General features: G+C 36.8%; 2 protein-coding genes and 1 long non-coding RNA gene across 4 annotated transcripts in view; 2 read left to right on the top strand and 1 right to left on the bottom strand.

The window, feature by feature from the left end:
- Positions 1–26904, top strand: part of LOC134825967 (lambda-crystallin-like) — a 99804-nt gene that overhangs the window by 39811 nt on the left and 33089 nt on the right. The gene's annotated exons all lie outside the window — the stretch shown is intronic.
- The window catches only part of LOC134825974 (dynein light chain roadblock-type 2-like), an 88319-nt gene that overhangs the window by 26908 nt on the left and 34507 nt on the right, over positions 1–26904 (top strand). The window lies entirely within an intron of this gene.
- Positions 14581–21168, bottom strand: LOC134820850 (uncharacterized). The gene is made up of 3 exons (XR_010160938.1): positions 21118–21168; positions 20154–20250; positions 14581–15295 (listed from the first exon to the last, which is right to left on the bottom strand). It is a non-coding gene; the product is annotated as an uncharacterized LOC134820850 (long non-coding RNA).

The following is a 26904-nucleotide window of genomic DNA, read 5'->3' on the forward strand; positions in this document are numbered from 1 at the left end:
TCTGACAACATGTCCATACCACCTTAGTCTAGCCGCACCGATGAAAGTTTCGATAGACTTAATTCCAGCACGCCTGAGAACTTCTTCATTGGAGACATGGGAGAACCACTTTATCTTCAAGATTCTTCTCAGGGAGGTCAGATGGAAGACCTCAAACCGTTTCATCTGCTTCTTTGTTGTGTTCCACACTTCAGCTCCATATAACAGAATAGTAATAACAGCAGCCTTGTAGATACGGATCTTGGTGGGCGTTCTTATAGTTCGACTGTTCCATATCTTCCAAAGCTGATGGAACGCACCATTAGCACGCTGGATCCTGATGTCAAGATCTCTGTCAATGGTACCATCCCCACTGATGTTGGCACCAAGATAAACAAAGTTGCTGACCTGTTCAACAGGTTCTCCCTCCACTGTTAGCTTTATACTGTCTCTTTCGGTGTAAGGTCGCTGGGACGCACACTTGCTGATCGCCATGCATTGTGTCTTTTTAGCGTTGATCTTCAACCCAGCATAAGAGGTGTAATAAGCTATAAGATCAGTGGACTCATGCAGCCCTTCTTCAGTATTGTCCATCACTGCCAGATCATCAGCGTAGTCACTATCCATGATAACTTTTTCATCTGCACCCTTTAGTTCCTTTTGCAGTACAGCACCATGACTGATTGCCTTGTGAACCTCGGCCAAAAAGATTCCAAAGTTCAGACAGAAATTAAATACAGGAGGGCCCTGGATATCACCCTGTCCAGTGCCCGAATTAACAGAGAACCAATCAGACATTTCACCATTAACCCTGACAGCACTCATGGTTCCGTTGAAGAATGCCTGAAAGATTCTAACATATTTCTCAGGAAGTCCATAGTGTCTCATGCTTGACCAAATAAACTCTCTTCTGATGGAATCAAACGCTGCCTTAAAAGCAATGAAATTAACATAAAGTGGAATGTTAAACTCAATGCAGTTGTGAATAATGGTGCGGATGGAATAAATCTGATCAATACATGAGCGGTTCCGTCTGAACCCACACTGATTTTCCCTAAGAAGACACTCCATTCCAACATCCAGCCTCTTAAGAAGAACCATTTGAAGAACCTTAAAAGACGTTGCCCTAAGAGTTATACCCCTATTATTGCAGCAGTATATACTACCCTAATATATACTTATATATACTTACCAATACTTGCCTAAATCCAATTCAATGAAACAAGCGATGCTGATTAAAAACAAAAAAATTTGTATCATGTATTTTAAATAACATACATACGTATAAAAGTTATTACTAATACTAAGAGTAACTTTTAAAATGTACTTTACAAGGCATTATACAACTTAGAAGTACACGTATCCCAAAGGCCAAAATATCATGCAATTTGTAAAATTTAAACAAATATTCTTAATTATCATTGATAATTTTCTACATGTGTCGAACTCTAAAAACTACAACCCATTGTAAGAAGATTTAACGTGTAGCCTTTTGTTATTGTTAAAATAATAAAAAACAATGTAATATCTATTATATAGCATCACAATTATAATGATATCAAAATATGATAATTGGTAATGTACTGGCCAGTATATTAACATAGATCCGCTCATTACGTACCGAAGTGAACATTCACTAAGCACCGTTGATCGTCGTAATCAGAGAGCGCGGTAAAGGAGTAAAGGGCGGGAAGGAGTGGAGATTGGACAGTTAAGACAAGTTTGGAACTTTTGGGATCCATCGTTCAAAAAATTTCAAAACAAAACTTACATGAAAATTATGAAACCTTACAAAACTCTCCAAATCAATCACAATGCCTTCTAAAGTACAATGAATCAATGTCCAAAAAAGATCAATTCGAGAGAAATCTTAGTTCCCAAAACAAGAACTTGATGTTTTTAGAAATAAAATAACAATATTTCAGCATCAAAGTATCAAACAGTTCCCAGGTAATTTGACACTACTAAATAATTCAATATTTTAAAAACAACTTTAAAAACTTTATCAACTACTGCCCGACGTGACTCGTGTGCCACATTGTACCAACTCTCGCTCTTCGTCCAAGCTTTTTCGTCTACTTGGCGTAGGGCGCGGTAAGATTTTATGTAATCACGCGCGTACTTATCGCGCTGTAGTAATACGTGAACATGGTCTTGTGGCTTCCAATGACCCCTGTAATCCATGTGCGGGGCAGGAGGGTCAAGCACTCTTTTTCTGGAATGAGCCTCCTGATCCGTGTGTGGGGCAGGAGGGTCAAGCACTGTTTTTTTCAGGTTGACCCTCCTGCGCCATTATACTGCCATTGATCAATCTTCTTTAGGCAACTTCCAATCACTTTTCATCCATTATTAACGAATCCTGACAAACCCCGACAAACCCCGAAAAACCCCGACACACCCCGACAAACCCCGACAAACCCTGACAAACCCCGACAAACCCCGACAAACCCTGACAAACCCCGACAAACCCTGACAAACCCCGACAAACCCCGACAAAACCCCGACGTGTCGAGGTGTGTCGTATCAAGTCGGGCCCACCGGCTACATGATGCCTTTATTTGTTTAAAAGATTGACTTTAAATTGAACAAAATGCGCGGAACGCGCGCGATCTTATATCATATATGCGTAGGTGTTTAATAAGCTCTACTAGTACTAGCCTTAGAGCATAACCATGCTCTTTCCACAATGCACCAGCATGAGCAAATAACTCCTTTCGCAGGAAACTATAAACGCCCTCACAGGCTCCCATGTTTCATGTAACCGACCCCAGGTTTTGGTTTTAGATCGGACACTCAAAACAAAGATAGAAAAGCGGTCTACACGCTTACAGGCTACCACGTCTCGTGGGAACCCAGGATTTAGTTTTGGATCGGACAATCAAAATACCGATATAGATAAACATAAAACAATAGAGGAGCAGTCTACACCCTCACAGGCTACCACTGACCAGGTTACAGGAGCAGGACACTGTGTAGTTCGAGATATAAACACATAAGCGATGTCCAAAGCCAAGTTTCCGCTTAGATATGACAGTACCTAGGCAACTGTCTATTAACTGTTTGGCGATCCCATTAAGCAGATTTAGAAGTAACACTCACCAGGAACACTGCACACTCCTACGAGTTGCACATAGCAGGCCATGATATCTCCTGGAAGTCCCTGTCTCTCCGTCTTCAACCCGAAGCGACGGGGTTGCACCAGGGGTGGTGATAACAGAGCTTCAAGACTCTCGAAGTCTGTAGTCGATATCTATGTTTGAAGATATCGACTACAGACTCCAAGAAAGAAGACTTCAACCCTAACCCAATTCCTAACTAAAGCATACGGTGAAATCCTATTAACCCGTTGAAATCTTATTAACGGTAAAATCTTATTAACCCTAACGATAAATTATACCAACTTTCTTACAATATCATATCAAATGGTCGAGACAGTTTTAAAAATCTTGAAAGAGGACATCTTCACTTTCAGTTCTCTACATTGCTGATTTCTGTATACCCTCTGATAACTTTTTTCAAGAAATTTATCCCGCCTAGCTCCGATGAACTAATGAAATCGTCTGAGTATAATGACTTGATCTTTTTTGCTTTGCTGTTACGTACCTATAAAAGAATAAAATTATAATCTGAACTTTATTTCCAGGGTTAATTTGCCCTTTCGATATAGCCGACAACTAAATGTCTATTTACAAACGCAAAATTTGATCGTCTCTAATACTTCATTTCATGAAACTCCCAGGCAATATTAGTTTAGTGGTCTGGGACCACCGCGGAAGAGACAATGTCAGTGATACTGTTAAAGATCAAAGTAAGCCTTCTAAATTCGGGATAGCCTGTGGCAAGCAACGCCCGATTTTAATGCTTCTACAGACCTACAGTCCATAAGAAATTGGTTTTAAAGATTTACCTCATTCCTTCAACAATGTGATTCAGGAACAAGTTGTACCACGGAAAATCAATGTTTTTAGAGTCCGGTCCAAATTCGTAATCAAATTTCCTAGCCAAGAGCGGGAATTCCTGTAATAGATTTATACTGTTTAACAGTTATGTAATAATATTTGATCTATGTAGTACGTAATACAAAGAGAAACGAGACCGGAGATATATCCAAAATCTTCGGTCTCGTAGAAGAACATTCTACACAAAAATCACCGAATCACATGACCCCCAATAGGCTCACGTGATACGACAGTAAACCAAATAAAGCCCCTCAAGGGTGCTGAACCTAATTATCAGGTAAGGTAATCCTAAAACTAAATAAATCACCGCAAGATTCCCAAGTCACAAGTAAACATTGCTAGACAGGTATTTAGTAAGGTAAACACATAATAGCCCTGTGATTCCGCTGTTAAATAGCCTAGTTACACGCGTAGTAACACGTCAATATACGAGAGCACAATAACAGGTCACTTAAGGTACAGTTAGTGTTACGGCATGGTCAACGCACACATAACGGACACTCAATCCACGATAAAGGCACAGTAAAGACACGTTTAACGCCTAATATGGTTACTTAAGGAACGGACACTTAACGGTAACCGTGCCTTTAATTAAGTGACCATCGATAGATTACCAAATTGCCCTTACCTGATATCGTCCCCTTATCAGAATCAGATGAACTTTCCTCTCGATATCCATTCTGACCTAGATTCTTCCGAAATAATGGTTCTGGCGTAGTACTCTTCTCAGAATTCATTGACTGACCTGATAAAATCAGGTCATAATTATATTATTATAATTATATTATTATTGAAAATTATTAAATACTTTCTACTAGAGGGACCTCGACCACAAAGCCATTATTAAACCTTGGCAGTCGGCAACACTCATTCAGAGTAAGCTGCAAACCTAAGGACTAGATAGATAGGTAGCAAGAATCAGTACAAACGGAACATTATTTTGATCATTGAACACGGGCAATTCATTGTATTTTCGTTTCGTGTGTGGGACTGTGGGACATCTCTCATATCACGTCCGATGAAAGTGGACACACTACGAGACTTTGTTTGTGAGAGATTTCTCGGATTGAGTTATCGCAGTCTGATCGAAACTTTTATGCTATTGCCCGTATTCCGTAATGTTTTAACTTGTCGGGTCCATTACAAATATCTCTATTAATATTATAATAATCATACCTTTTGAGATAGACTGAAGTATTATTATATCTCTATATCCAGCTATATCGTCCACGTTAGTTTCGATTCGATCGAACTCTGAATCAGATTCGGACTCACTCGACTCTCTTTCGGTATCCATTATTTCTTGTATCTCTTGATTCGCTAAATAAAAGTAGTTTCAGATGTTTAAAAAATCCATAACTAAAGATCGAGCTTTATTCATCAAATTCGATCGAAATGTTAATTAGTACTGTAACATTGTAATTAATGCAGATGGCATAAAAGTAAAACGGGTAAAGAAAATTTAACGGTTTTTTAATCTATAGTACCGCACGCTGGAAAGTATTTCCAGTGTAATTGTAGCTGCAATTCACGACCGACCTATGAATTATTATTATTCGTGCCAAAACATATAAATATATTTGATATTAAAAATAAACTATATAAAGCGTGTTTTATTTAAACTTCAACATTTTTACTCACTCGTATTCGTAAGGAGTATTTCCTGATCTCCTTGTGAGAATTAGAAGTAGAAGTTTCTTCGGTAGAATTCATACTCGCAGACTCCATCTTTAACTAAAAAGTACAACTTTACAAGTAAAGCCAGTAACCACATAAATCAACAGTCGAAAGCGGAATATTTGTGGTTGATAAAGTAATGGTGTTAACAGGGAATAATAGAAACCTGTGGTCAATTGTTAAAATACGTGACTCATAAGTTCGGAAATACAGGAATGGGTGTTTTAAAACTTCGGACGAATCTGAACTATACTATGGACAAGTTTAAGCGGATGGTCTACAAAACGAAAATTATGCTGACTGCTGACGGCATAAGTATGTGGCCCTACAGAACAAAGAAGAAAGTAGTATCAAGTATGATGTAGCATTTATAAATTCGGAAAACGTACTGTAACAATTTAAAGCAATGCGGAAGCTTTTTTATGCATTGACGTGCGACCAACATTGGTTGATCAGGCGTTGATCGCGCTTTGAAATAGTGCACAAAGAAATGATTCTAGATTGAGCTCTGGAAATCTAATTTTTGAGTGGAGCTCTTGTGGAAGAGGTATTGCAAATTAAGGCTGCCTGGTATGTGAAACTGTGGAAGAGGCTGAAAAGTGAAAAGATTGCGGAGAACATTGGTTGGTCCTAGCTGTTTTATCAAAAATTGTGTTGCGACTGTGCGCGGCGTTACTGCGCATTTACAAAATATTTGTGCAAATATGGCAAAATCATTGATCATACGTTGTCAATGATAAATCGACGTATAAGGTCTACTTAGTTCGACTGACGGTGGGGCGCCAAATTTGTGTGCTAGTTGCAGCGCAGCCACTGTGAGAAACAACATTCAGAAGACATAGCGCTCGATTATCACAATAAGAATTACGATATAAAATTTATATTCGCCGCGCCTACCCCATACCCATGTGCTTACGTTGCTCTATTCAGAGCCCTTGCGCTTGCAGTACCACGTGCCCGCCTTTATATTAATGATGAAATCAGCGCGCCCACAGCGGCTTGCTCTAACCAGAGCCCTTTCGCTTGCAGTAGCGCGCGACCGCCGAAGGCGGCACAGGAATTCTTTCTGGGCCGCGCTCAGCCTGTCATTCCGCCTAATCTCTTCTATTCCGCCTAATCTGTATATGTTTGTAAACATGATAGCCTGAGGTCCCCAGGTAAAGGAATTCTTAACGGGTGATACTCGTAAAATATCTGTTCCATATATTGTCCAACTCGGCGCGCGTCCTGGTAGGTTATAAACCTACAAAAGAATTCTACTTGTGAAACAACAAACAAGCGCGTCATGCAGTACGCGTAGACACATGGCTATGTGAACACAGCGGCGTAAAAGCACAATATGGTCGAGTGAAATGTATTTGTGAATGCTTATGCGTACTCAGTATTACTATTAATATAATATTATAAAATACTTGAGTCTTAAATGTACGCACACGTAACCAGCTAGTAACGTGCGGGTTCACGCCACAACAAAGCTAATGAGTTAATTTTTAATATAATCTAAACAGTTCTTTTTCAGTGTTTATTAGGGAGGGACCAGTAAAATTAAATTGTTTTAGTAAAACTTTTTTGTTCAAAATTTATTTCTGACCACTAGATCAAAATTTATTTAAAAATTATAAATTAATAAATTAGCAAGACTGTATTAATAATTTAGCAAAGAAAAATATTACATTAAACTTTGTAGGTTTACAACCTACTAGGACGCGCGCCGAGTTGGATTCGTCGACAAGGGAACAAATATTTTACAAGTATTACCTTGCAGACATACGTTGCATGCCACTTTTCGCGCGCGAAGCGCGCGCCGCCGAAGGGATACGAAACATGTATCAAGTATTACCTGTTAAATGAAACTTTGTAAAAAATTTTGAATTAATAGCAAAAGTTATTTATATTATTAATATGTTGGGGGAATTTGCCGCTTCGACGCGCCGTGCAAACTACCATACCATTTTTGATTCGCAATTCGCATCGCAATTAAAAAAATAAAATTTAAAATTTGTTAATCACTCACTAATTAAAACATAAATAAACCTACATTATTGCTTGTGAGGTAAAGGAAAGCAATTTTGCGAAAAAGTTTGTCTACAGTTGAACAGAATTACTGAACACATTACTAAATTTTTAGTGTGCCTTAATTTTTTAGAATTTATAACGGACCACGGTTTCAATTCCAAATTAACATGGATTTCTTGCCAAATAGGGAAAAATAAAAATGTGGAGGGTTCAGTATTCAAACTTTGATCAAGAACTTGTGCTGATACAAAAGCTAAAGTTAACAACAGATTTAGGTTTTATAATATACTAGCAGGAACCCGTCTAACCCTAAAATGGTGTCAAGACTCAAGAGACTAAAACAATTATTACCTATTTAATTCGCGTTTTTGACACCACTTGGGGTACCAAATTTTGGGCTTTAAAACTCCTATTTTTTGGCCAATTTTTTATTTTTTCATGCTGATTTGGAGGCCATTAAAGCATTTGACCCAGTCAAAAAAGTTTCAGTTGTATATCTTTGACGGTTTTTGCAGAAATTCGCGTTAAAGTTGATGCCGTGGTGTCAGTAAAATGGCACAGATAAATATATATATATATTATGATTGGCTACTGGGACACGTCATACACACGGTTGGATTGTTAATTCGGTTGAAGTACCTTTACATCCATTATCACCATAATCTGAACATGATTTATTAAAAATTTGCAATATCGAAAACGAAAAATCTGAATAAACTGAAAATTTTGAAAATGAAAGCTGCACTCAATTGATGGAAGGAAAAAATTTACTCATAACTAGCAAGGTAAAAACTACAAATGAACGGCAGATTTATAAATCTGCTGATAAAAATTAGATAAAAGACATGGTAACTGATAAGAGTTTGAAATTACACGTAAGCAGATAAATTGTCTAAAATTTCTGTCTCAAATCAAGTTTATAGTGCATCATGAATTTAGGCTTGTTCGATCAAAGTTATATTAGGAGATATTAGGAAAATAGTTCGGTCGGCCGGAAGGGAGTCCAGACTGGGTGTGGTGTGGAGGCAGGATCACCGAGAGACTCGAGATGCTTGTGAGAGTAGTGTACTCATCTAACCGCCATCCAGTAGGTGCCACCGGTAGAAATACATATATTATGATTGGCTACTGGGACACGTCATACACACGGTTGGATTGTTAATTCGGTTGAAGTACCTTTACATCCATTATCACCATAATCTGAACATGATTTATTAAAAATTTGCAATATCGAAAACGAAAAATCTGAATAAACTGAAAATTTTGAAAATGAAAGCTGCACTCAATTGATGGAAGGAAAAAATTTACTCATAACTAGCAAGGTAAAAACTACAAATGAACGGCAGATTTATAAATCTGCTGATAAAAATTAGATAAAAGACATGGTAACTGATAAGAGTTTGAAATTACACGTAAGCAGATAAATTGTCTAAAATTTCTGTCTCAAATCAAGTTTATAGTGCATCATGAATTTAGGCTTGTTCGATCAAAGTTATATTAGGAGATATTAGGAAAATAGTTCGGTCGGCCGGAAGGGAGTCCAGACTGGGTGTGGTGTGGAGGCAGGATCACCGAGAGACTCGAGATGCTTGTGAGAGTAGTGTACTCATCTAACCGCCATCCAGTAGGTGCCACCGGTAGAAATACATATATTATGATTGGCTACTGGGACACGTCATACACACGGTTGGATTGTTAATTCGGTTGAAGTACCTTTACATCCATTATCACCATAATCTGAACATGATTTATTAAAAATTTGCAATATCGAAAACGAAAAATCTGAATAAACTGAAAATTTTGAAAATGAAAGCTGCACTCAATTGATGGAAGGAAAAAATTTACTCATAACTAGCAAGGTAAAAACTACAAATGAACGGCAGATTTATAAATCTGCTGATAAAAATTAGATAAAAGACATGGTAACTGATAAGAGTTTGAAATTACACGTAAGCAGATAAATTGTCTAAAATTTCTGTCTCAAATCAAGTTTATAGTGCATCATGAATTTAGGCTTGTTCGATCAAAGTTATATTAGGAGATATTAGGAAAATAGTTCGGTCGGCCGGAAGGGAGTCCAGACTGGGTGTGGTGTGGAGGCAGGATCACCGAGAGACTCGAGATGCTTGTGAGAGTAGTGTACTCATCTAACCGCCATCCAGTAGGTGCCACCGGTAGAAATACATATATTATGATTGGCTACTGGGACACGTCATACACACGGTTGGATTGTTAATTCGGTTGAAGTACCTTTACATCCATTATCACCATAATCTGAACATGATTTATTAAAAATTTGCAATATCGAAAACGAAAAATCTGAATAAACTGAAAATTTTGAAAATGAAAGCTGCACTCAATTGATGGAAGGAAAAAATTTACTCATAACTAGCAAGGTAAAAACTACAAATGAACGGCAGATTTATAAATCTGCTGATAAAAATTAGATAAAAGACATGGTAACTGATAAGAGTTTGAAATTACACGTAAGCAGATAAATTGTCTAAAATTTCTGTCTCAAATCAAGTTTATAGTGCATCATGAATTTAGGCTTGTTCGATCAAAGTTATATTAGGAGATATTAGGAAAATAGTTCGGTCGGCCGGAAGGGAGTCCAGACTGGGTGTGGTGTGGAGGCAGGATCACCGAGAGACTCGAGATGCTTGTGAGAGTAGTATACTCATCTATATATATATATATCGTCTCGCTTTATATATAGTAAGATTGGAGGAGAAATGTCCCGTTCAAATCTGTGTTGAAATGAAGGGAATCGACCAATAATTAAGCTTTGTTTTGACCTTAATTAATTTTGCAGAGACAGGTTGCAGAGACGAAACTAAATTCGTCGCTCACTCTTGGGATTGATACCACAAGCGGAACTGCATCTTCCAATTACAAATTATTTAAACCGTCACTAAACCACCGAATGGTTCCTTGTAGTAGAGGCTCTTACGGGCAAAAAGACGTGTTTTCTGCTACGAGTTTAGAGACCTAACCGCTAATTGGACACAATAGTATGATGTCTAAGGATCGATGATATGTTAAGAAGTATAAATTTGGCCTTATTAGTCACGTGCTATACCAATGCGCGTTTTAAACTTTGACAGTCTATTACTCTAAGGCAAATAGAGTAATTATATTCATATTTTGTCAGCAATAAGATCACATTATTTTCTATTTAGTGTGAAAATATGAGCTAGAACGGACATAATCTCGCTGAGTTATAGCTGTTTGAAATTTATGATGAACGCGCGGGTGCCAATTGATAACAACTAAATGCTTTTGCGCGTAGTGCGCGTCGAAAATTTGGCAAAAACGCTTGCGGAGTGAAAATATTCAAACTTCGATAAAGTATATGAAGTGGGTACTTCTCGGAAAGGAAAAATTTAGGCAAACACGATGTGACTATTTTTGGGTTGATTTAATACAACTGCAAAAAATTATTCAAACTTCAAGCAAAAAAGTCAAAATTTTTACCACTTTTTTGGATTTTTACCTCAGAACAAATAGAGGGATTTGTTTTATTTTTATACAATCTTGTGCGGCTGTCTTTTAGCTATCTTTATGCAAGTTTTGCCGACATGCCAACAAAATTAACTTGCTCAAAATATCAAAAAACATGGTTTTTTGGCCTATTTTTGGCCCAAAAATCGGTTTTTTGCGATTTTACCCCAGAACAATCAGTCCAATCATCTTGAAACCACTTTCAATCGATTCTACGGTCAAAAATACGTCTAGTAAGGTGTATCTGGGGTCCCTAACGTATCGAGCAGACAATGCCCGTAAGAGCCTCTACTATTGAAAAATACGCCATCTTCGAAAACTAATTTAGAAAAAATAGCTTACAACCGGGAGCCGACCTTATTACGTAAATGTGGCACTGTGACACTTGTGGCACTAACATGTGGCACTTGCGACACTCACATGTGGCACTTGCGACACTCACATGTGGCACTTGTGGCACTATCATATGTAGCATGTGGCACTTGCGGCACTCACATGTGGCACTTGTGGCACTATCATATGTAGCATGTGGCACTTGCGGCACTCACATGTGGCACTATCATATGTAGCATGTGGCACTTACGGCACTCACATGTGGCACTTGCGGCACTTTAATTTTGGTGGTAAGATATTTATATATTTCCATATAGTGATTTGATACTTTGTAGACATGTGTGATGATGTTATGTCATAATTTTTACTTTACTTTACTTTACTTTACTTTACTTTCATATGCAGCATGCGACACTTGCAGCACTAAAATGCGCACTTGCGGCACTTTCATTTGTAACATGTGGCACTTTTGGCACTAAAATGCGCACTTGCAGAACTAAATTATACCTTATCGGGCCTTACTTAAACGGATATAATTATGAACGGACATTAATACGAACGCTAGAAAGCAATCAAAACCATCAAAAATCCGAATTTTTCATCTTTTTTTTACGTTTTTTGATTTAAGCAAATGATTTTTAAATCAATCGTTCATACAGTAAGCAAGAAAAGCAATCTTAAATCAGTTAACGTGTTAAAATATGTGTACATGATTATTGTCTTATATCACATATCATCTTCATCAAATGGGTTTTCGTGCATTAAAAATTCCATGCTTAAAGCATCAGTAATACCCACTTTTTGGAAACATTTTTTATCAAACTACCTCGGTCCTTTAAGTGTCAACTTTTACTAGCCATTCAGCGTTAAGTGGTTTTTATCTTAGAAAACTTTAGGTTAACCTTAACATCACGTGGATCTTTCCCAGCACTTATCTGTTTCATTATCTCCCCTAAGTTAACAAGTTTGTCATGTTGGCGGGGACTAACTCATGAACTATGTTATTTAGTGCCATAATTTTGTTGACTTTTTCCGTCAAGTGACCCTTGAAAACATCATATATACTAGAAAACATCATATATACTAGAAAAGTTTTCTGTGCCTCCGGCAGAACAACGAGAACCTCAGAACTTTTCTGTCGTTAACTTACGGCACAATGAAGTTCTCATAGTTGACATATTCTAGACAAAAAGTTCGAAATGGAAACATTTTAGAAAAAATTTAACGGACTTTAACTTGGACGGACATTAAATGAACGGACTTTATTTGAACGGACATTAAAATGAACGCTAGGGCCTCCAGCGTTCAAGTAATGTCCGTCCAAATTAGGTCCGATAAGGTATGTAATATGTGACACTGTTAGTACTGTTATATGGCACATTATCATATCATTTAACTTTTGGACACGAAGGGAAACACACATGTAAGGCTTACAATCTCCGTAAAACTACATCATTAGAGCCTGTAAAACTAAAACATTTAAGATAAGCACTCTATCAAGTAAAATTCATATCATCATAGTTTATTTAAGTTTAACTCAAACGTACAACTACAAATTGTAACAAAGGCAAAATTTAATCAAAGGGCAAAATTCATAGCATGTTAGAATTCTTATTTAAGTATATTATATCCTCTACAGCTTCTTCTACAGCTTTATTTGTAAATACGACCGATTCTATCAAATAATCCAGGTTGCAAGTAAAGATTACAAATTTGTTAAGATGCACTGAGTGAAATAAATAAAAAGTCTAAACATAAACAAATTACTGTTTTATCTCCATTGTATTAAGTCCTCAAACGTTAGTTTTAAAATTTGAACAAAATCTTGCTTCTTCCTGATCAAATAAATTGGTTTTGTTGATCACTTTTTGGACAATTTTTAACCCCCCCCCCCCCCCCCCCCTATATAATACGTATAATAATATAAATACGTATAGCTATATTCTGTCAAAAGTACACAAGCGTAATCATTTGGAAACCCCCCTTCCCCCTCGGCTGATTACGTAATATGTGAACGACACCATATGAATGTGGCACTTTTAAAATTAGAGTAAGACATTTGTGGCATTAATATTTGGCATTACACTATACTCTTTGTAATATGTACTGTGTATGTCCTAAACTAGTGGTAAAGTTATGCAATTCGAGTTTTACTAATAGCTTATATTGCTTTTTAGTGTGGAAATAGTTTGAGTTACTTTTAAAGAAATCAAAATCTTATTACACAATTAAAACAGTATTTAAGGGGCACACAAAAATTAATCTGCTGACACAATTTCACCCAACGATTGTTAGAATTAGCTTGGAGTCATCTGAAAATATGAACTTGTTCCGAAACGTTAAAATCTGTTTATATAATATTTACCAATATAGATGTAGACATAAAACTGAATAGCTCGTTGATGAAGAACATGAAATATTAATTTAAAGAACCTCGGTATAAAAACAAACTGCACACGTTCTAAAAGTTAAGACAGAATCGGTCACTTGTTTGACTATCAAAAGGCTCTAGTTTTATGTAAGAAGTATGAGTAATCTTTGCGACATCCCAATCCTCAGAAAACTGCACCGAGGCATAACAGGACCATGCCACCAAAAAATGTGAATGATAAAGTAATATGTGAACGACCCCTGATGGTCCATAAATTATTCTATAAATTGTGTAATAATTCTCCTAGCAAATTATTCCAGCTTTTATGCAGATATTAATATATTCCCAACTAGTTGAAGGTTCACAACCCGTCACACTAAAGTGCTTTCCATCCTTTTATGAATTACAGTCTGATTGCGAAAAATACTGATAATTGAGCTTAATCTTGTTCATCTATACTTAGAAGTTGCTTTAGAATTAAGAACGAAACTTATTCATAACTGCAAGATTTCGACACCAGAACCAAAGTGTTACATTATAGTGCCACATTAGAGTGCCGCATGTTTTTCAGAGTGCCACATAGCCCACACTTTTTTTTCATAGTGTCGCAAAAGTACTTTTTTGAGTGTCGCAAGTTTATGTGGCACTAATGTGGTGTAAGGGTGCTCTCCCGGACTCGCAACCAGAAGGTAGGGAGTTCGATGCTTGAATTTGCACAAAATAATATTGTAACAGCTGGTTTATGGACCATGATGATAATACATTTTTTCAATGAAATTAAAAACACTCATTTTGTAAACTGAGTGATTCTAAACCGGGCAAATTTTCTGCAAACTATACTATACCGTGTTGACTATTGCCTCAACATCGTCAGTCAATCGAAGGCCGGACCGTCACGTCCACGCTTTACGCGCGGTGTTGAATTCGAATACAAAATAAGATCCTTTATATATCAAGACGGAGTTACAAAACGCGCGTTCCATTTATACCTCGTTTTTAGCAGTCTGAAGGACTAATATACAAAACCTTAACCGATGTTATAATCACTCCAAACAGTCTTCATTCTTCTGTAGTATATTTTAATATTTTTAAAGATATATAAGTCGAAGATGAAAAGTCCAATTCTTAGAGTTATAATTGGGCATATTCATAATAAATTGTTCATATTTACTGTCCTCAAATACAATACATATTAGTCACATTATTTATAACTTGAAGTAAGACAATGTCTAATTTGATTTCTCTGATTTCGGCTAGTTTAGCTGCAAGTTGCACCCCATGTATTTCCATAGACGGGCTTGTTGACCAAGGCGAGTTTCTGTGGAAGAGGTTAGCGTTCTTTGGTTGCATGCAGGGAGTGACGAGTGTCTGGCGTTTGTTTCTATAAGCAGCTTTTCTAATGGCACTTTTCAGGAGACCTCCGTAACATTAGTAGCTGATTTTAAGGTGACCAAACCTGCAACAGTATTTATTATGTATTATCAATTGTTTACTTGGGAACCGGTTTTTGGTACACCGGCCAATGTTTACAAAATTATATGATACATAACAATATAATTTTATTTAATATACCTTAGTTCGTTTAATTATGGCGGGTTAAATTCAGCGGTTTTCGGTAATTCCACCATATTACCCGCCATTATTTTTATACCCGCCATAATAAAACCCGCCGAGTCAACTTTTGGATTTCTGGCAGGGTATACGCATGCCATAATAATTTTATCGTTCCTATTTTACATTGAAACAAGCGTCACGAACTCACTTTCTAGGTATTCCGACCACAGCGATGTGGTTTTATTCAAATACTTTGGTTGTAATGACCTGTACTGTCAAACTGATTGATACCGTAAATACGTGGCGGGTAAAATATGGCGGATTTTCGGACAATCCGCTATATTTTTTCCCGCCAACATTTTACTCGCCACAATATTACCCGCCATAAATAAACGAACTAAGGTAAGTGAAAATAATAATTGAAAATTATGGTGTATCCTTTGCTTTATAATTTATTCTTAAAAATTAAAAACTTGCATAATCAAAACTTGCATATCATGATTTACTAAAACAAAGTAAAAATAAATTTGATTTGACTGAGTGGAGTTGGGTTAAAAACATATAAGAGATACGATGATTTAACTTGTAGAAGCTTTCAATAAACATGTGTTAATCGTCGTCAGCTGTTTGATTTGACTGTTTATAGGCCGACTGATCAATTACATTTGGGGCCATCTACTTAGAACGTCCGGCAAATAGGGAGGGGGTGGTTTCTGAAAATCCGGACGTCCGTAAATTTTATTTCAAATCTTTGAATTTTATTTCAACCCTTTGAATTTTATTAACAATGAATTGAGTTGGTTTTATTTGTACTCTTAAAAGTAGCTGGAAATCTGGATGTCTGGAGGAGGGTCGCCGGGATTGGTTTTGAAAATTCGGACACAACCGGACAGGGGGAAGTGGTCTGAAAATCTACGATTTTGGCGGACATCCTAAGTAGATGGCCCCTTGCACTTTTAAGTTACAAGGGTTGAAACTGGCCCGCAAGGTTTGTATGTCCTCAGCAAATTTTGTTAAGTTTCTTATAATTATCAGCTAATTTGCGATTAAAGATAAATGAACAGGGCAGAGTAGATAGTGCTTTGTTTCAACTGTAGTTAAACATAAGTAAATGAGCCCACGTCTTATCAGCACCTGCTAGCGCTATCATGACAGTGAAAAATGTGGAATTTGGTTGATAGTGAAATTTCACACCTTCTTCTTAAGGCTGGGGGTTCACCCTGAATTTTTTGTGAAACTTGGTTTCGAGATAGCAGTTGACCAACAAACTAGGACCGGTGACCGAACTTTTGAGGGGGTCCCGGACCCCAACCGCCAAACGGTGCCTGCGGGGCAGCCACGCCCATATTTGATCCAAATTAGGCCCAATTTAGCCAAATACCCTGAACATGCCCAAAACCCAGATTTTAGGTGCTCTACTTGTAGCTAGTGGTCCCCTGAACTCGTATATGAATTTTCATCAAGATTGGACAAAAAATGACTGAGTTATGAGCCAAAAACCATATGACCATATTTGGGCATACGCACCAAATTTGATCGATTTTGGCCCATAAATTGGTCAAATATCAATATTTTTGAATGAAACCAACTTTATATGGAAGATAAGCCTATACTACAGATTCTCTATGATTATCAGCTCAATATCTACCTAACTGTGGATTCTGTGTTCAAATAGTTGCAAAAAATGAACAAAATCGCCCATATCTCAGTTCGCGATATTTGCAAAACTGACTTCGCTCAAAACAATAGAACTCAATAGGGTTTCAATATTTTTTCATGAAATTTTCAGAATCAATGCAACGTAGAATCGCCTCATGACCTTAAGTTTTGTATTAGAATTTTGAGTTAGGCCTTTAAAAAAATTTGGCGGCCAAATTCTGAAAAATGCCCGGCAAATTTCAGAATTTGGCCGCCAAATTTTTTTTAAAGGCCTAACTCAAAATTCTAATACAAAACTTAAGGTCATGAGGCGATTCTACGTTGATTCTGAAAATTTCATGAAAAAATATTGAAACCCTATTGAGTTCTATTGTTTTGAGCGAAGTCAGTTTTGCAAATATCGCGAACTGAGATATGGGCGATTTTGTTCATTTTTTGCAACTATTTGAACACAGAATCCACAGTTAGATAGATATTGAGCTGATAATCATAGAGAATCTGTAGTATAGGCTTATCTTCCATATAAAGTTGGTTTCATTCAAAAATATTGATATTTGACCAATTTATGGGCCAAAATCGATCAAATTTGGTGCGTATGCCCAAATATGGTCATATGGTTTTTGGCTCATAACTCAGTCATTTTTTGTCCAATCTTGATGAAAATTCATATACGAGTTCAGGGGACCACTAGCTACAAGTAGAGCACCTAAAATCTGGGTTTTGGGCATGTTCAGGGTATTTGGCTAAATTGGGCCTAATTTGGATCAAATATGGGCGTGGCTGCCCCGCAGGCACCGTTTGGCGGTTGGGGTCCGGGACCCCCTCAAAAGTTCGGTCACCGGTCCTAGTTTGTTGGTCAACTGCTATCTCGAAACTAAGTTTCACAAAAAAATCAGGGTGAACCCCCCCCCCTTAAAGGACCAGTTAACTGAAAAATTTGTAGTCTCAAATTTGGCTAAGATTTAAATCAGCTGTGACAAACTGGTAAAGAATCGTATCGCCGAAAGAACCAACTCTCTAGCGTACTTGTAACGCGTGTTATTGCAAAAATAAGCTGTGGCCTCGTGACGTCATAAAGTCCCTCAGTGCGCGCTTGCATAGCGTAATTTACATTACAAATGTTTATCAATAGTCCCATTACCTTAGTATTGCTGTTCCACTACTAAACAAATGTTTATCATCGTCAATAAAACACGTGTAACTCACTCAAATTTTAGAATTATGACTATTAGCCTAGTTCTCCAAAATCCTTATAGTTTTGGCTATCATTCTAACTAAAGGAATAGCTGATTGGATGTACAGTGCTCACGTCATGATTTTAAACAGTGATATAGGTTCTTGAACAGTGGCGGGTGAATGTACGGTTAGAAAGTTTCTGCTATTACAACTTATGTCATATGTGATAATTTTGGATTGTTTTCATTGCTTAATTACACAAGCAGCTAGGGAGACTGTGCCGATTATTTTTCCCCAGTCCATGAAACTCTAACGAATTTAGAAAGGATCTAGATAAGTAGGAGTTTATTCAATTCCGAGAGCAATTATATTTATAGCATAGCGAAATTTATAACTTTAATCCGCATGTGTCAGCCAGCACAGGAGACAAGAAGTCTGGCTACTTTACGGCCGTTCCTCTGGGACCATTAGTAGAAGTAGCTTCTATCAGAACAGTGCCGTGGGAACAGAATTCCCGCCAAAATACCCGGTCTCGGGTCTACCAAATAGTAATACTGATTGGACTTGGAGTGTACGGTGTGCGGTGTGTCTTGAATTAGACTTACGGCTTACCTAGTTGTTATCCTAATTGCATTATCATCGGTACATAACATAAATAAACTACTGGTAAGTTTAAATACCAAGTGCAAACGTGTTCAGTCAATCGACCCACTGAACAACTATAGAATTTCCAAGACCCTATTATTCTCTGGCCATATATTACGGCACGATCGATTGTTAGATGGCTAAACGACCAACGTTAATCTATATAATTCTAAAACTATGAGCTAGCACTTTAATCTAAAAATACACTTTTTATATTACTCCTGATTTTTACATTTCACGTAAAACATTGTCGCCACAGGTTGATCATGGACACTAACAGCTTGATTTGAGATAAATGACTAATGAGTTTCTCTAAAGTTAACTCTAAAGTTGTGTAGTCCAGTTATTTATGGACATTTATGGAAATGAACCTGCAAATATTCAAATACTCACGAAACTTTGCACAGACCTTCCCGAAGGTATGAATAAACGATTTTCGTTTGGAGACATTTTTTTTACCGTGGAGAAAACCCAGGAGGGCCACGCCCATATTGACCCAATAACGTAACCGACCTCTTGCTTCTGAAGGTCGTAGAGACTTCAAAATAGGCTTAAACGAAGCCGCATATGCATGTTTATATAGTGTTTACTTTTCGAAAAATTCGCCAAAAACCATTTTGGGCGTGGTGCTGAGCCCATTTTCGATAGGATCGTGATAGAGTCTTTAGACAGGGTGCAAAAGAACCGCACATATTAATATATGACTTACGAACAAACATATGCCTTAAAGTGCTTACTTTTTCATTTATTGGCGAAAAACTGATTTTCGGTTCCAGAAATCATGCAAAACTATGGATATCTGGTAAATTGGGCTATGAAGGCCCTAAAGGTTTTTGAATGTGTGCAAATTGTGCAGAATGGCCATGTTTATATACATTATACAACTTATGAAGCAACATGTACCCTAAATTACTTACTTTTCGAGTTATTCGGGGAAAAACATTGTATTATGTCCATTTTCTACCTGTAAAATACAGTCTCACGAGCTCTTCTGCGCGCGCAAGGGACTTTATGACGTCATCGCCAAAATAATACAAACGCTATTTACACGCGTTAGAGAAGCAGTTAGAGATTTAGGAATTTCGACACGTTGCTTAGTTTGCTATTTGTCACAATCTGTCAAAATATGAGGATAACTTTTTTTTCAGTTAACTGGTCCTTTAAGATGGCTGCATCTGTTTGATTATCAATGACTTTCATCATTTGACTGAATATACCAAACTCGTTCGGTAGTTAAGATAAGAACCGATTACCACATTATAAGACAAATTGTTGCTTACCTGCAGCACTGATATAATGTTCCATCTTGTTCTCTGCAGTTTTCTGTGATCCACTTTAGCTATGTAAATGAATTCTGTGATCTTTAGGTACTTTAGTCTGAAAATACATGTACATGACAGCTCGAAAATAGAAATAACCAAATAGGATAAAAAATAAAGGAAAACTGATGATTTAGAATGGTAACAATCATAACTATTTATACCAGTTACCAATAAAAGACAAAAGCCATTCCTTACCCCCTTCTTCTAATAGTGGGTGACCCTATAATTGGCTATCGAAGTATTCGAAGACAAGTTTTCAAAAATTAAGATAAATACTTTGTAGCACATGCACAGGGTGGGCAAAAAAAGAGCAGCAAGATACATTTTGGTCCACCATGTTTTTAATTTAACCATGTTTTTAATTTAATTTTAATGTAATATTCTGGGTTATATCAGATGACACGATTGTGAGTCCAGATGAAAAGTAGTGGAGTGTGTGTAAGCGCTCTTGGTGTGTGAAACGGTTCTTTAAGTTGGCATCTTAGATGTAAAAATTCATGCTCTGGAAGTCACATTGTGCTGTTTAGGACCGCTTTTTATTGAAGAAAATGGTTCGTTAGGCTGAAAAATGCAAAGATCTGAAAATAAGCTATCTGAAATATTTGCTATTCTTCCTAGCCAAATTAATCGCCGGTCAAGTTGAAGGTCAGCACTCATGTGTAATTGTAATAATCGGGCGTCCTGAAAATCGAGTTTTCGAAATCATGAAAGTAAACATCATCGCATCCCCTCCCTATTTCAGCCCAAAGTGCATGAATCAATGGTAAATTGCATGAATCAATGGTAAAGTGCATGAATCAATGGTAAATTGACTTTTAATACATGTTCAATTGAGTCATAACTGTCTTTTTCTGCAGTTAGTTGTAATTGTGGAGGAAAGCTATACTATAAGATATACAATTAAGAAAAACTATTAACTAACCAGAAACACATTCAGTATTTTGCAGGTATATTAATCAGTAATAGTCACATCATAAAGTAAAGCATCTGGCTCTGTTTTGAGTTGGTGTTCACCACACTTTTCCACTGACCAATGTAAATCGTAGCACCGCTTCGTATCATATCCTAAAGCAGTTTAAACCAATAGTATTGCAATATATTTTTACTAAGCATATATCACATTAGAATCAACAAATTATTTTTCAATCAAAATGGAAATTTGATTCCTATGAACAATATCTCTGAAGCGCCATCCTACTTAGATTACTGTAATAGCTTTAAATACTTTGGAATTGGCAAGAGGCTATAACATCAAGTTCCATTTACTACAAAATGATCTAGCTAAAGCCAAAGATTTTAATAGGCCATCTAGAGGATGGACTGATCTATCTTTATTGGTTGGATATAAAGAAAATGATTGCACTCAAGATCTTGCAAGTTCTACAAGGATTGGCTCCAACTTATCTGCAAGATATGTTGAACAGATCTAAGATTAGTGTGGGTAGCTTCTCTGTAGTAGCTCCTACGAATGTACACTGTACAGGGGTGAGGGGGAGTCAAGGTATGAATTACTACCACCATTGGTTCGAATCGAAAAATATTCGTGTTTATTTCTTTTAAATGAAGGTCCATTTTCGCATTTATTTGATAGTTTGGATGAACCTAGAAGTAAACTTGAGGAAATATTCTTTGGTGAAAAAAAATTATTTGGTTGTTAGTGTTTTTATTATGGCAAGTGGTTTCAATTTAGGGGAATTTAATAAATAAAAAATAAATTCTAACATTTATTACACCCTTCGACATTAAAATATACCCAACAAAGATGTACGTTTAAGTCATTCAAGCGAGACTTAGTGTTGAAATACCAAGATTATGGACTTTTTATCAGTTTTAGTGAGACAAGGTCTGTTTCTCTATTTTCTAAGAAAAATTTCTACTTTACAGTAGGCAATGCTGAGTGGCAGGAATGAGGGACCAAAACGCTTGGGGCTAACAATGGCCCATCTACAAACCACTTCAGAAATGGCAATGATGTCATTTATATGCTTAATTCGTATGCACTTCTAACATTCTATAAAAATCTCTTCCTAAATAGTTATAAAGATACACAACAAAAAACACACAAATAAAATGTTTATATTCCATATATAAATGTCTATAGAACTTTCAAATTTCTATAAAACTGATAAACCTATGTATATATTCATTTTGCACCCAGAGAAAGATGTGATCACAGAGGTAGTTTCGATATTATGTTCATGACAAGGTATGGGGCTGCTGCATTTTACAGCTTTTGTAAGCTCAAGTAATCTAGGCAAGGTCAATTTCAAAGTTTTTGAATTTTGTCGAACACTGTTTAAGACTAAGTTCCAGTCATTTGGTTCTCCTTCCTTTTGAGTGGGAGTGATGGTTATTTTTATGGATGATTTGAGGTGATTGGGCTTACAGGTGACTGTAGTTAGCATGAGATTTTATCGTACTGTGTTCCAGATTGTCCCTGCTCTGTATAAGTAGCTAATGGTTTAGGTGTGAGAATGACTGTCTCTTAGCCAAGTCTGCCAGATGTTTCAAAGAGGGAGTAAAGTGATATAGGGGTTCTGTATTTCAAGACCTTGAAGATGTCATTTAATACAGTGGTAGAAGTACAGATTATGCACATTCATGATTTCATGAGTGTTGAAGAGTGTTGAAGAGGGGTTTAGTATGCTCTTTTCTGTAGAATTCGTTGCCCAGGATCTGCTCCCCGTAGGGTCTGCATCACGCACTAGTTTTAAATTTATCCAGGTATGCTTCTTTATCACCAAACATTGTGCGGGCACACATTTTCTGTGCTTTTGTTAGATACTCCTCCCCAGACAGTTATTCCATATGCAAGATAGCTTTCAAACAGAGTGTGATACAGATCTTTAAGGAGTGATGTGGGAATGTTATCTTTAATTCTATTTAGCATGCCACAGTTTTAATACTTATTTACCTCTAGATGTTCATTCCAGTTTAGGTCTTCACCGACTGTTACGCCTAAGAATTTAGTTTCATGTAGTCTCTCCTAAGGTGTCACATTTCTTAATTACTATAGCCAAAATTTCAGAAGGAAAATAATTTAAAGGATATATCTGTCGTAGTAGAAGCTAGGGAGGCATTTACAATTATTATAGCCTCCCAACCTTTATGAACCACCTGTAAAGGTACAGTATTCAATCTGCAAAGCAACAACTCACAAAAATAAAACACCCAACATGTGTACTGACTTTTGCCCCCCCCCCCCCCCTCTGGCCCCCCCGCCCTGTACAATCGTCTGGATTCTTTTGAAGCTCTTCTAAAACCTTGCCTTATTAGACTGTCCCTTCACGAACTTGAGAAACTTTATCAATAAGTTATTTTAGTCATATTTTGTGTAGGATCTTCAATTTTTTTAAATGAATAAATGTATGATCGAATGATACGAATGCAGCCGAATGATAGAAAACTTCCCCTTCAGTGCATACTTTAAACATAGTACTATTAACTATTAACAACTTTAAGACCTCCTTTGATATTTTGAAATGGCCACAACACATATCAATATTTTTATTTCTCTAATTGCTAATTCAGTGAAATCTTGCATTTGTAAGAGTCATGTAGCTGTAAAGGATCAATGTAACCCGATTAAGTATGATGACGAATTATGTTGAAGTCTGAAGATAATATAAGAAATACGTCGCAAATTATAAGTCGACTTTTGAGAATTAAGCAGCACAAGATAAAAAACGATTGGAACACATAAATCAGATTATATGAAAACGTACTTAACAATTAAATTACATATCGAAAAAAAGATAACCAAACAGACTAAATATTAGTTTTGAAATGCAAAGATATCACTCAAATACTATCAATGATACTATAACGTACATGTGTGATTCATGACAGTATTTGCTTGTGCGCTCGATTTTCATACTGCGGAGTTAATTTTCGGAAATACGCGCGGCGCGTTTAGAGTTTTAATTTAATTTTAACATGATTTTTGCCGGAATTATTTTGATACATTTAATGTTTAAATTTACCTGGGGACCCCAGGCTATTATATTTATGTTCATAACCATATTATTTAGCGGAATGACAGGATGGCACGAGCTAGGAAGTAACGCGCGCCGGGCCAAACCATTAACAATGGTCAACGTGCAACGTAAAATAATTTAATAAGCTATTAAATTATATATATATTAGCACTTTTTTAAATTTCTTCTTGCAAATCTATTTTTGTTCATAACTATGAGCTGAATTTTATAATATTATAAAGTAACAAGTAACATCGCGTGCGAAGGGGAAACACTATTATTGATTATACAAAATAAAAATTAAAATAAAATGGACCCATCCGATCTAATCAGCAATTGCTTGCCCAAATTTTAAGAAAATTCTTGCGAAAAGGCCTTTTAGGTATTGGTATGGGATTAGGGTTTTTGTAAAACCGTTTTGTACGGCTGCAAAACCAATATCACAAAAACCAAAGTCACGTGAAATTTTTGGGCGAGCGAATTAGTAGAAGCCCAGTACAGTTTAATAGTTAATCGTAGGTTAAGGTCAGGGTTAGCCGTTATAGGGTTAGTATTTAATTAGGGTTAAGCAATCAAATTCAAAGAAACATAACATTAACGGGCGGCGGGCCGCAGGTGTTATTGTTATTTGAAGTAGAATAAATATTAGATCGACGTGGGCTCGTTATATTATAGTTGTGCCCGGTCCAATTTGTAGGTTTATAACTTACCAATACCATGCATCAAGACCCGCGCCGAGTTGGACTCGTCGTTACCTAGGTTGATTGACGATGTCAATCCGTCAAGATCGTTGCTCTGCGAAGCAGAGCAACGATCGACGAAGCAAGAATGCTAGTTCGCGCGGCGCGTCGAAGCGGCAAAGTCCTCCAATTACCTGGGGACCTCAGGCTATCATGTTCATAAAGAGATTAGGCGGAATGACAGGCTGAGCGCGGCCCAGTAAGACTCGTCGACGGTCCTATTTGGACGGTAATATTTATGGAACACATATTTTACAAGTATCGATCACCCGTTAAGGTCCAATTTATCGTTTTGAATAAATGTTAAACTGTTGATTGCTTTTTTGCTTTTGTAATTGTTAAATTAAAACAGTTTAACTTTAAATTGTCGGCAGCGGATGTTTTTTATTGGTTATTCTGAATTTTAAATGCTTCCCCACACCCCATTATAATTAATCGAAAGGGGTTATTCGTACAGTTACAGTATAAGTATTATTATATCACGATCACGGTACACTTATTATAAGTATAAAACATAGTTATAACAGGCAAAATTGGACATGACAACATTGACATTTAAATAAATTAAAATGTCAAGTTTGTCGTAAGGCAGGGTTAGTCGTTTAGTTTTTGGCGAAAGCTTGTTAAGGGATGGGGTTGTGCCGCATTGCAATGCCAATGCATATTATAGATAAAAATATTTGTATCATAATTTTAAGATTATTATGTACAAAAAGGTTAATTTCATGTCAGTCAGACTCAGACTCACAATCGGAGGCACACAGAGAGGTATTTATATTCGATGAGCCTTTGTTTTGTAGTTGACCGATGATCACAATTGTAATACAATCATGTCATCTGTAATTTGTAATCGTATGTAATTATGGTTGATATATATAATAAGAACACTGATCAATTCAAGCTTAACAAGCCAAATTATGATTGAAATCATCAAACAAATTAATATCGTCTTTAGCGTTATTTATGATTGCTGAATCGCAGTATGAATCGGGCAGAATTATATTTCACGTCTCACGATATAATCGTAAAAATCAATTTTATAACTTAAAGTTGAAATATCAACCAGTTCAGTTGATGATTCTTGCAAAAAAAAGCAGTATTGTACCTAACTATGCAGCATATTGGAACCGTAAGTGCCACATGTGAGTGCCGCAAGTGTCGCATGCTGCATATGATAGTGCCGCAAGTGCCACATGTGAGTGCCGCAAGTGCCACATGCTACATATGATAGTGCCACAAGTGCCACATGTGAGTGTCGCAAGTGCCACATGTTACATATGATAGTGCCACAAGTGCCACATGTGAGTGTCGCAAGTGCCACATGTGAGTGTCGCAAGTGCCACATGTTACATATGATAGTGCCACAAGTGCCACATGTGAGTGTCGCAAGTGCCACATGTTAGTGCCACGAGTGTCACAGTGCCACATTTACGTTATAAGGTTGTCTGACAACCGGCTGCCCATCTCCAACAACTCCTTTCACTAGCAAGATAGAAAGGTTTTAGAGCATGGCTGGTAACTTGACCTATTCAGATTTTTTTAAATGCAAAGAATTTTTGAAGAAACTTGACTGGAGGTGATTTCGTGATATTTGTTTGTTTGGGGCTGGCTTTTACACCAGTCAATGTTTACTCAAAATATATAATAATTGTAATAATCAATATTAATTCCCGAAGGGCACGCAAATTACATGCCATCGAACTCATAGTTATTTCGTCTAGATTTTATCAGTTGATTCTGATGACCCTGATCTGCAAACACATTTAAAAGCTTAAACGTTTATATAAAATTCTTTACTTGATAATACTGTCGTAGGTGTTTTATCAGTATAGGTTTGCGCTAGTTGGCAGTGAAATATGGAATGTGCTGTCAGGATGGCACGATAAGTGATTTAGATGGGACACTGATATAATAGTGAAAGTTGAGCTGCATATGTTAGGTTGCTATTAGGTTATTCTCGGTAGTTGATTTGTTGAGTGCCTGATCTTGCTG

Source organism: Bolinopsis microptera, chromosome 1, assembly GCF_026151205.1.
Source record: "Bolinopsis microptera isolate Bmic1 chromosome 1, MBARI_Bmic_1.0, whole genome shotgun sequence".
Classification (NCBI taxonomy): domain Eukaryota; kingdom Metazoa; phylum Ctenophora; class Tentaculata; order Lobata; family Bolinopsidae; genus Bolinopsis; species Bolinopsis microptera.